We start from the raw sequence: 12,163 nt of genomic DNA, 5'->3' as shown, positions 1-12,163 counted from the left end.
GGGTCCTTGATAACCACATCAATACCCACAACTGGGGGACAGGGTATCAACAATGATGGCATCCCACTTCAATTATTATTATTATTATTATTATTATTATTATTATTATTATTATTATATTACTCACGTTTACTGTATCCCTAAGATTTGTCCTTCTGATCAGGAAACTGTTGGACATTGGAGTTCCTGGTCCAGTATATCACAGACTTTTCTATGTTCAATGTCAGGAATTATAGCAAAAATATTCTTCCTGCTAAACGCGCTTCAGCTGCTAATAGATGTATATAGGGACGCAGATGTAGCTGGAACAAAATCTCTGTTTCTTAAATATATTTTGTCATTTGTACTCTTAAAAATTACTTATTAAAATGTCCCTTTCCAGAGTATTAACATATGTTATACATACTTTTTTTCGCTTCTTTTTGCATCATGGATGTCACGATGGCACCAGTTAAATCACCATTTTCTAAATGTTATTGTATATGTTACACAGGTTGCATAGTATATATTGGTTTGCTCCTTTGGTGTGATTACATCAACAGTGGCCTTATTGCGGTGGAGCCTGAATTATTGATGTTATTACATATTATCAGTATTAATGTTTCTATTACTTCTCTTATTGTTGTGTGACTTTTGTATTTATGTAGCGTTGTTTCGTAATGTAATTACCTGCATATACACTGTGCTGTGTATGTAATTTGCCTTGTAGCTGTTCACTCAGCACATAAATAATAAAGAATGAAATAATAATAATTTACATGCAAACTTAACAGCACAGAGGCCAATAACAAAGTTGACATGAGTACATAGAAATACACAAAGTAACTAAAAAACAAATACAAATAAGAAAGTCTATACTGTATAATGGCAATAAATTAACAATAATTCCAAGAAAGATTAAAGTTAGCATTAACAGGTGAGAAAAATAAAATAATTTTGAATGGTTATGCTATTATGTGGTGCGAAAAGAACAATACCCATACATACACACATAGAAGTTAATAATAACAACAATAACCCAATTCTTACTTATTCGTGTGGCAGCTCAACATCCTAATTCAATTCACGTTTATTTAGATGCAAACTTGACAGCACAGAGGCCAATTACAAGCAGTTTACTATATGTGTATACAAGTCCTGAATATACCGTTATGTCTGCGGGAATATAACAATATTGCAACAACTGACTTCATGATATGTACACATCATATTAAGAGTCATTAACCATATTTTACTCCATAACTTTCGTTTTATAATAAGTTTATAATTCATTGTAATTTTATACCATGTATTTTATAATGTAATAGTTATCAAGTATCCAGCTTTACTATGACAATGAAATTTCAGGCCAGTGGTGTGTGAAAATAGTAATCATGTGTTTTGCCTGATGATGGCTTTAAAAAGCTGAAACATGTAACTAGTTAATCTTAATCTTGACCATTATGTTGTTGTGTTATGACGGACTCCAATAAAGAATTGTACAACATACACATACATATGTAAGCTAAATGTAAAAGAAATATAAACAATAGAAGAATACATATTCAGAAAGAGTGAAAGATTAATGTAAGGAACTACTAAATGCAGACCATACTTACATGACCAAAGTAACTATGAGAAAAGAAGTAAGTATAGTTGAACAAACAAATACAGGAAATATACAGAAAATCAAAATCACCATTCCAAGAATGAAAAATAACAAAGTCCCAGGAGATTATGAATTGACAATACACAAGAGAAAAGCAGCAGGACCAATAGGAATGCACGAGGAAGATCTGGCAATAAAATGCGATACCAAATTGATTGAAATTGGGAGGGACAGTTCTAACATGTATGAAAGGAGACCAGAAAATATGCCATAACAACAGTGAAATAACACTTCTCACTTACTGTTAAAAACAATGATAGAATTTTGTCTAAAGACAAGAAATTGTATAGCCATGCAGTGACAAGCAACATACATTTTGGGAGAAATTCTTGATATCAGACACTTAACTGAGAAACCCTGGGAATGTGGCAAAGATATGGTAATTGCAGTCACTTATTTTGAGAAAGTATATGACAGTATGAAGAGAGAAAAGTACGGTCAAGCTTACAAAGTATGAAAATTCTTACAACAGAGTGAAGTTAACACAGAGTGACTATGTAATTGTGTTGAAACAAAATTATATTATGCCATCATGGATGACATTGCTAAGCATGTCAGAGGAAAGACCAAAGACCAGACATGAAAACTTAAGTATATGAAATAATGTGTTGTTTTATGGAAGAGATAAAAAGGAAAATCAAGAGAAATTAAATGAATGAAAACTAATTATTCAAAAATATGGATTGAAAATTAATATGAACAAAGTGAATACAAGAATTTCAATGAATCTAGACACAATCACAAATATAAATCACTCCGTCCAATGTGACCTGTAAGTTTTTTACTACATGAAAACTTAACACCCTTACACGTATCGGTCTCTGCGGACCATCTTCAGAGGGCAAACATCACTACAAATAGGAAACCACCATCACATAAGTTGTTTAGACGTAAAGTACGTACACTTATATGCTACAATGCATAGTACACATAATAGAACATTTCACAAACACAGCAGTTTCCTGGGAATGTAAAGTTTTTAAAAAATTATATAAAATTTCTTGATGCTAATTAAAAACAGCACAGCAGCCACGAGCAAACCCTGGACGATATAAAGAACCTCCACATCAAGATAGCCAGGTGGCACAATATCTGCCCCATACAAGAGAGACGATGGGAGGACGAACATGAGCCTGCATGGTTTACAAATTTTAAATACTGACAATACAAAAAAATTTTTAATTAGCATCAAGAAATTTTATATAATTTTTTAAAAACTTTCCATTCCCAGGAAACTGCTGTGTTTGTGAAATGTTCTATTATGTGTACTATGCATTGTAGCATATAAGTGTACGTACTTTATGTCTAAACAACTTATGTGATGGTGGTTTCCTATTTGTAGTGATGTTTGCCCTCTGAAGATGGTCTGCAGAGACCGAAACATGTAAGGGTGTTAAGTTTTCATGTAGTAAAAAACTTACAAGTCACATTGGACGGAGAGATTTATATTTGTAATTGTTAGTTTGACGGACCAGAATGAAACAAATCAAATTAATCTAGACACAATTACTGGAATACATTAATGATACTATGATTAAAGAGGTGGACATATTTAGCCTAGAAGTAAAATATATTCAAAATGGAAAATTGATGGAGAGATCGAAATAGAATACAAAATAATTCTAAATTCTATCAGATCATCAAAGGAATATAATGAAATGGAGAAATTCCAAAACAAAGCAGGATAACACTATCAAATTTATCTTTAACTCACAGTTATATTTTAAGGGTGAAACACAGACCCTAATAGACAAAAACAGAAAAAAAAAATCAACAAGTATATATTAAATTGTTTATAATTACTGAGGAAAGAACAAGAAGGGATAGAATTAAAAATAAATTTTTTCGAGAACTTGAACACAAGGCTGATGACCCTTCTCTATGAAGAAAATCATTGTTGCTAAACCCAAAGAAGTGAAAACCAGATGTTTAATTCAAGAAAGATTTGGTACAATCTTCTAAGGAACGTTATGGCTCAAAAAATGGCAGTTTTACCAATGGTAATGAAGATGAAGTTGATAACGACAATGATGATAACAATAATCATGTGATTTGAGGTTTTCACGGTGGTGACTATGAAGAAAGCTGTCTTCTGGGATGTGGTGCAGGGTTGTCTGTCTGTCACCAGCTGCACACGCTCGTGGATATTTTTCTTCTACCCTGAAGATGGAGGCGATACGTTCCTCCGAAATGTCGGTTAATACAATATCTACATGACCCCACATCCCAGAAGACGGATTTCTTCAATAGTCATGGAATTCACAGTTAGTTAGTAAAGTAAATGAGAGGTAATTACAGGTATCTGGAAATGTAAAAGTAATGGAGTAAGGATGATGAAAAGGACATTACAATTACTACATAAAGGAAAAATATCTATGGCAGAGTCCAGAAGAAGATGGTTCAGCCAGGTACTAGAAGGCTTCAAGGGAACAGGGAATAAGCTGACAGAGAAAGTGAAAAGGAAAGGATGTAGAAGTAGGAGACACTGGGGAATTTTCATTCAATGATTCATATAAAACAGAAATGATTCCAGAAGAATATGGTGAATATGTTTTGAATATGAGAAAAATTATATTTCCCAGACTTTCTGAACAGTTTACACAAACAACAGAATTACTTAACATAAATTTATACACAAATATACAGCAAATTATGTACAAATAAATATTTCTGTCTTGACAGTATGAACCTAACTATGAAACAGGCTCATTATATGCATGACTACAAACTTGACTGTAAATGCAGGTTTATACCTGGTGGATTCTTGAGCATATACACACAAGCACACTTCACTCAGCCTGTAACCAGGTTTGATACATTAGAAGGACTATTTCATAGTTACTAATATCACAGTGGACAAAGCGGCAGTCATTCTAATTACAATGAAATTAATACATTTCATATTACATCGAGTTGAACAGGCCTGAACGTCCAAACTTATGAGTAATGTATGACTGATGATGAGACATCAAATTAATGTCATACAATTTTGTCAATATTTTCATTCATTTGATTCTTTATACTATAAAATCTATTACTTGTCACAGCAGGTAGTTCAATGCATGCAGAAAGTAAAAGTACAGCAAAACTGTGGAGAAACTAGGAAGTCTATTGCATATTATTTCAGACAGTTATATATTCACTACAATTTCTGAAATAAATTTCTCATAAACAGAAAATATAACCTCCTTCAAAAGTGACCACACATTATACTAGTGAATTTATATTATGCTCTTCGCCAACAATGATCACACTAACAGCTATAGACTTGTAGCTCATCATGAAACATAAACCAGGAAGTATGTGCAAAGCACTACCAAGTACAGCAGGAATTTATTTTTGTGAAATCTCTTCTATGTCAAAAATCTGCCTTTTGTGAAGTGTAAATACCTTTAACTAATGACTAACCAAAGTAAACTCACAAATTTCATCACAAGATTTCAGGTCTACCACATGCTTACTCATTTAGCTAAATAGGATGTTCACTGGAATTGAAAAAAAAAATTCAATTCCTTTTTATCAAACATTATTTCATGAACTAACCAAAATAGCAGTAAAATAAGAAATACGAGTCTGTTTGCAGTGTGGTAGTAGGCTGAAAGGCCATTAAAGTTGTAGTCAAAAGAAAAGGCACTTTGAGCCCAGAATACGTCCATTTCCTCCTCTTTAAATAGATATTTTATATATTTCAACTTGTTCAACTTACTGAAGACCAACTGTACACTGCAGCAACTAATTACATTCTGTGTGATAAAGAAAAAAGATTTAAATCTCTCTCGATTGCATTTCAAGACTTTAGTGTTAAACTTCATTTAAATAAAAATGATGGGTTAAAACAAAACCAAGATAATGAATTAAATTACATTCTTTGGTGTATCTGATGGAACAGGGCCCATACTCTCTTTTCTCACAGGGTGAAGACAAGTGCCACATTTCTATGTCCTTCTCTCTCCCACCCATTTGTTTATTGTACCCTGAGAATTTGCAAAGTCTCTTTGGTCTGGAATTTGGCTTACTTATTTGTATGGCCCACACTATTGAACATGTATAGTTTTATCTTTCATTTTGGTCATTATATTAACTTTACTCCATTACAAAACTTATTAACTCCTTTTATCACTTGTGGCAAAGCCATGAATTAATGGCAAGCATTTAAAAAACTGAGCTCATTTATCCATTGCAATGCTGCAGTTCATAATTCAACTTATTTTGGCATATAGCAGACTTGAAAATGATCTGTAGGGTGAAACTGAATAATGCCACACAAGTCAATTTTGAATATCACTTTAAGGCACACAAAAATCTTGGTACAATGATCCATGTTGCATATTTCTGCCAGTGTAAAGTAATTAATAAAAGAATAGTATATGTCCTTAATCTTCCGCTGTTACATTATTCATAGCATTTTGAGAAAGCAAAGTAAATTTGTCTTGTATGTACAGTACAGTCATCTTAGGCTCAATCATATATTCACTGAGGAAACACAATCACTCTTCATAATCAAACACAGCATGTGTTTTGTTTTTGGCTGTCAACATAACAATTATTTTCAAATAAAGCCAATCCAATATCACTGTATTAACAATGGTTTTATTTAGCAGCTGCTGCATGTTTCGATCCATATTTGGATCATAATAAGGCAGTTTCTTAAATATGTCCCTTGTTATTGAATTGTCCTAATATTGATGCATACTAGTATTATTTCTTAAAATCCATTGATTTCTATGTCTCGTCATAACACATGTTGGTGTTTTGATATTATAGTTAACCTTAGGGCTAAAATTATTTAAATTAGTATTTGTGCCTTGTTGATATGATGTGGGTTTCTGTGATGCTTGTCATATGTTAGAGATTGATAATATCTTCTGAGTTTTGTTGTTAATGTTTACTTTACATGTTATGGATGATTACTCATGTACTATTGTTGTTACTGGTACTATACATTTGTCTTCCTGATTTTCTTATGTAGTATCATAATTAATGTTATATTTTCTTTGGAGTGTGTGCTTGTATGCTTCTTTTGCATGAATGTTTTACTTCCTGTTATTGGATGCTATGCCTGTATTGCAGTTAATAATACTAACATGTATCCATGTTAGGGGAAATCAACAAGTGACATATTTAAGACATATTAAGCTTTATGATAATCCAAACATGAATTGAAACATGTAGCAGATGCTAAAATGAAACTAATGTTAGTACAGCAATATTGGATTGGTTCCATTTGAAAAATAAACTGTTGTGTTGGCGGCTAAAAGAAACAAGCTGTATCACACAACAGGATGCCGACAATAAAGACAAATACAGAATCCTGAAATAGGGATTTCTAGCAATTCAGCATAATATTTTAATAAAAATTTATCATTCACACTCTTTACTTGCATAAACAAATTTCAGACATTTATAAATATTAACATAATGAACTTTGTTTATGATTATTTACTTGCCAGAATTCCATAACAAAGTAGCCTAAACAAAACAGAAAATGATAGGATAAAAAGGAATGTAAATACTGCATGTTACTTAAATAAATAAATCTGACATGCACAGTATATTTTCAAATACTGCCAAATGCAACACAACAGTTATCAGCTTACTAAAATAAAACCAGAGGTGGCAGAGCCTAAGGGAAAGAGTGGTTTAAGCCTGCCTATAATATTTGATGTGGGGTATATCCTTCAATAATTTATGAAAATAAAATGCTCATAAATACAACTGTCTGTCATTTATTAGGAATGAAATAAAATAAAATTATGTGGAGTATGAGCACCAGTAATCATACATGTATCAAGGCGTTTATTGGCATCTCATGAAAGAAAGATTGACTAAGCTGGTATTTTGATGTTTATGCTGTAAGAACTGTGGTGGTTGTTTTTGTTGAAGTTTGCATGCTTGTGTCTCCACTAGTCGTGTATCCTTACAAGGTTTAGCATGAAGCTTGGCAAGTTGTGGTTGCATGATGGAGAGGGAGAAGAAGCAAGAAAAAGTCAAGGTCAGCTGGAAGTTCTAGCCACTAATCTACTGCAATACACGTACGTGTACATGCAATTTCCAGGCACCTATGTTCAGAATGAAAATGTCAATGCTATGTTGGGCCGAAAATTGTGATACACTGCATTATCTAAAACTAAAACAAAGTTGGAAGTTGGCCCTTCAGAACTACCAGGAACTTGAGTGTCTTGCAGTAACTGGCATCCCCCCCCAATCTTTATATCCTGCTACAAGAAGAGCGAAATTTCCAAAGGTCAAGGTTATTGCCTTGAACAGTGATCATATATACTGTCGCGTATTGGGTGTATAACGCGACCGATAACTTCACGCCGTATTTGCTATAGCGAATTTTATTTCGCATTCGCACTTACAATCACCCAAATTACAGATTCACAATTACTGCTATCTGCAGTATCACAAATACTACACTGCAAATGCCAGAATACAACTGACTGGTCGCTGGCTAACTCGGAGGTAACTCGAGGACTAACTGTGAATAGCCTTCGCTGCTCCTTATGTAGCCTCGTTTGGACAATACAGAAAACGGCCACGTAATAGGCACCACTGTTGTCTGGTGCCGTCGTGCTAGCAACGCTGTGTACCGCTGTTACTACCGTCGTCTCTCGCAACCACTGTTTACCCGCGCTGCCTAGCAACCCGCGGTACCCCTTGGTGACGTCACCGCTGTTGACTCGCGTTGCATAGCTACCAGGATGCTGGGACTCGGCTAACTTCGGCTCCGCTCGGCACTTTACCGCGGGGAGAGTGGCGGGGCAAAGACTCGCCTGTTACGAGAGCGCTACGTTACCACCACGTGCCCCTGGGGAGGTAGGGGTCCTCCGTTGCGCAACATGTCACAATACAATACATGAAGCACAGTCTTTAGCATTCAGAACTTACTTGGCAGATGTCACTGCAATTTCTGGAATCTTGTGAACTTAATTATTCATGTCAGTCAGCGGCATATTTCAGTGCTCAGTGTGTTAGGTGTGTTTCCTGTCCTGAAAATTTTACTTTATTGGAATGAAATTTGTGTGAATGCAGCATATATAACATAACATATATGGAATATAACCTCTTTATTACAACCGTCACAACGCAACAAATATCAAGATCAGTGCCTGGTTTCGGCTCTGCTACATGTTTTGGCTATCAGTAGCCATCATCAGGCAAATACACGGTTAACATATATATACACCACTGAACTGCAGCACTAGTAAAATTGGATACAATACTATTAATTATATAAAAAGCACTTGACGTAAAAATACAATGAATCAGATTATATAAAACAGAAGTCATACTATAAAACAAGAATAAAATTCTTCGATTGATGTTTTACATCATCGAATCAGTTGTTGGTTTTGTAATTTCGTTGCGTTCCCATGGACAAATTGGAATATTCTATAATTTTTTTTTTGCATATAAAATTGTATAGGAGGCTCGTGATGTAGATGTAGTAAACTGATGTTAATCTGAAAATGATATGAAAGTAATAGTATGGACTTTTGTTATAATAAACAATTGATTTTGGTATTGAAGATATAGGTACGTATATTACTGTTTAGTCGGTGCCTCATCTTACAAAGTATTGTCCGTTCTGTATGGAATGTAAACAACGGTCCATTTATTTTTAAGCATAGTATTTTAAGTGGAGGGTCTTTGTGTTAGTTGTATGGTATTTAGTGGGTCGTTATTATTATTTAGAATAGTTCTAACAATGTTTTCTTCTAAAATCTAAGAATTTTATTGTTGCTTTATACTATAACTTCTGTTTTATATAATCTGACTTATTGTGTTTTTACGTCAAGTGTTTTTTTTATGTAATTAATAGTATTGTATCCAATTTTACTAGTACTGCAGTTCAGTGGTGTATATATGTTAACCATGTATTTGCCTGATGATGGCTATTGATAGCCGAAACTAGGCACTGATCTTGATATTTGTTGTGTTGTGACGGTTGCAATAAAGAGGTTGTATACTGTAACACAACAGGATGCATGAAATGAAAAATATATGGAATATGTAATATATATAATCACAGTGACAATTATGTGTTTTTTTGTGTTTAAAATTTCCCTGTAGCATGTAAATTCATTGAACTTATAGCCGAAGTATTATCAGTGATCATAGTGAAGTGAGAAAAATGACAACGTTTTTTGCACTGTGGGTAATAGTTTCAAAATCAGATATGCCTACACTAACGGTGAAGTTAGCTCTCCTGAAAACTTTCTACATACTGAGCAGTTGAGACATATCCATCATCAACAGCTGCGAGTTATTCAGCGAAAATGACAGCTACCTCCATTCTGCTGGCAAAGGCAGAGACAGAAGTGACATTTGTAGCAAATACTGTCCTGCTTTGTACAGGGACTGTGGTGTAAGGAACCATATGTCTTAAAAAATGTTACTGCTGAGAAGGTAGGAAGGCAGTTTTGACACTCTTGGGTTAGCTTCTTGCGTCAGTAAACACAAGCTGTTTCATTTTGATACAACAAAGCAATTGAGGATGGCATGGTAAGAAATCCATGAAGGAGTAGGCATGATGAAGTCATTTAAGGGGGAGTTCCTATTGGAAAAAACTTTCAACAAGTTTCAAGCTCACGAATCCCCTTCCTCTCTTAGTTAGGTAACTTACAAAATCAAAGATCACATTCAAGAGACTTGTTTGACTTAGATATCATCTTCCTTTTCCAAGGAGGAAGAGAAAAGACATATATTAATCAAAGTTCTCGTTATTGTATGATGTTTGGTACATCAAGGAATTGCCCTAAGAGGACATGGTGATGCTGGAAGAAGTTTACAACAGATTCTGTTTCCTGTTTCCAAAACATACAACAATTTTGAATTAAATAACTACTTATCTCATGATATTATTAATGAAGTATTAGAAATCATGTACTATGAACATGTTTCCATTCTGTTGGCAGGTGTTAGAGGAAGTCAATGTTATTCCATAGATGCCAAAGAAACACAAAATGCAAGCCACAAGGAAGAAACAATTTCCTGTGTCAGTTCACAGACTTTGAGAGCCAACAAGTCTTTATGGCACACACCATACAAAGACTTTCATGAACAAGGATTGTGTCTGTCAATCACTACTGTGTGCTCCCACAGCCATGAGTAAAATTAAATGCTGTAAGCTAAAAGTTAATGCAACACTGATGAGTCTTACATACCAAGATGTTGGGAAAAGTTCAGTATGAAATGGCACAGGCAGGCATGGCTTCTTTCTTTGAGAAACATGTCTTGTTTGTACAATTTTTGTCTGACTGGTGAACTGAGCCAGCATGTATCATACTCACCTTGGTTGCCAAAAGTATGTATATGTTTTCATTCACAACCAACCTTACAATGTATACAAGATGAACTGAAGTTCTGTTCTCTGAAACACATCCACTTACTTATAGCAAGCTAATAGAATTTAATTTCTAGTATTTATAATTCTGCACTAACAACCTTATAGTTTCCTTTAAGTACAATGCAGTGTTAAAATTCTCAGTATTTCCTTTAACTGAAATTCATCAGGCCTTCAAAAATATAAAATTAGAAATTTTAATAATATGACCATATTCACTCTCCCCTTAATCAGACATCTCTGCCACCACTGACTGAAACCACGTTAATAAATGAGTAAACAGCATAAGAATTACAACTTGTGGAAGGTTATTTGATATGTGTGTATTTAAATGAGAGAACAGGGAAGCTAAAATGGCTGAAGTCCAAATAAAGAAGCTGAAACCGGTTCAGCCTTTCAGCAACATATATGTATCACATATAATAAACATAAGAAATAAGAGATCCATCAATGAAGGTGGGATAAATGAACAGAAAACTAATGTGACATCTTAATGCAACATACGTTCAGATTCCATGGAGAGAAATCTTCAAGCTTTGGAGCTCATTAGCACATGCAGTCTCCATTCAATCCTGCAGACTGATGAATATTAAAATGGCAGTAAAAGGTTGCCCTTCCGTTCACAGGAAGAACATTTTCTTGGTTCCTGTTCCTAATGCTGTAGTTAGCAGTTGGTTGGCTGTGGTCTACTCAATGTATTCATTTCCCTGCAGCCTGCTCACAGTCAACCATTTAAGAATGAACTGAAAAAGTAAATCTGTGGTCCAGCAAACTGGCTACTTCACAGTAACAAAATATACTACCAAGTGAATTACCAATATCCAGACAAGTATGCTGCCTCCCATAGTCTTCACAACACTAAAAAACTTACAAACTTCCATGTCAACTCTGTAAACCCTATATTTTGCTTTATGGTAGATATATGGCTGACATGTTTCTAAAGTGTTTAGTTAGTACTGAACATAAGGCAGAGCCATAGCTCAAGCGGTTAGTCGCTGGCTTCCCACCGCAGCAGCCTGGGTTCGATACCGGGTCTGGTCAAGTGAGATTTGTGGTGGACAAAGTGGCGCTGGGGCAGGTTTTCTCTGAGTACTTCAGTTTCCCCTGCCAATCTTCATTCCACCAACTGCTCCACAATCACCCTCACCTATCATCTGGGGCTGGTA

The sequence above is a fragment of the Cryptotermes secundus genome, unplaced genomic scaffold (genome assembly GCF_002891405.2).
Source record: "Cryptotermes secundus unplaced genomic scaffold, Csec_1.0 scaffold250, whole genome shotgun sequence".
Lineage (NCBI taxonomy): Eukaryota > Metazoa > Arthropoda > Insecta > Blattodea > Kalotermitidae > Cryptotermes > Cryptotermes secundus.
Note: the sequence above shows the minus strand (reverse complement) of the source record.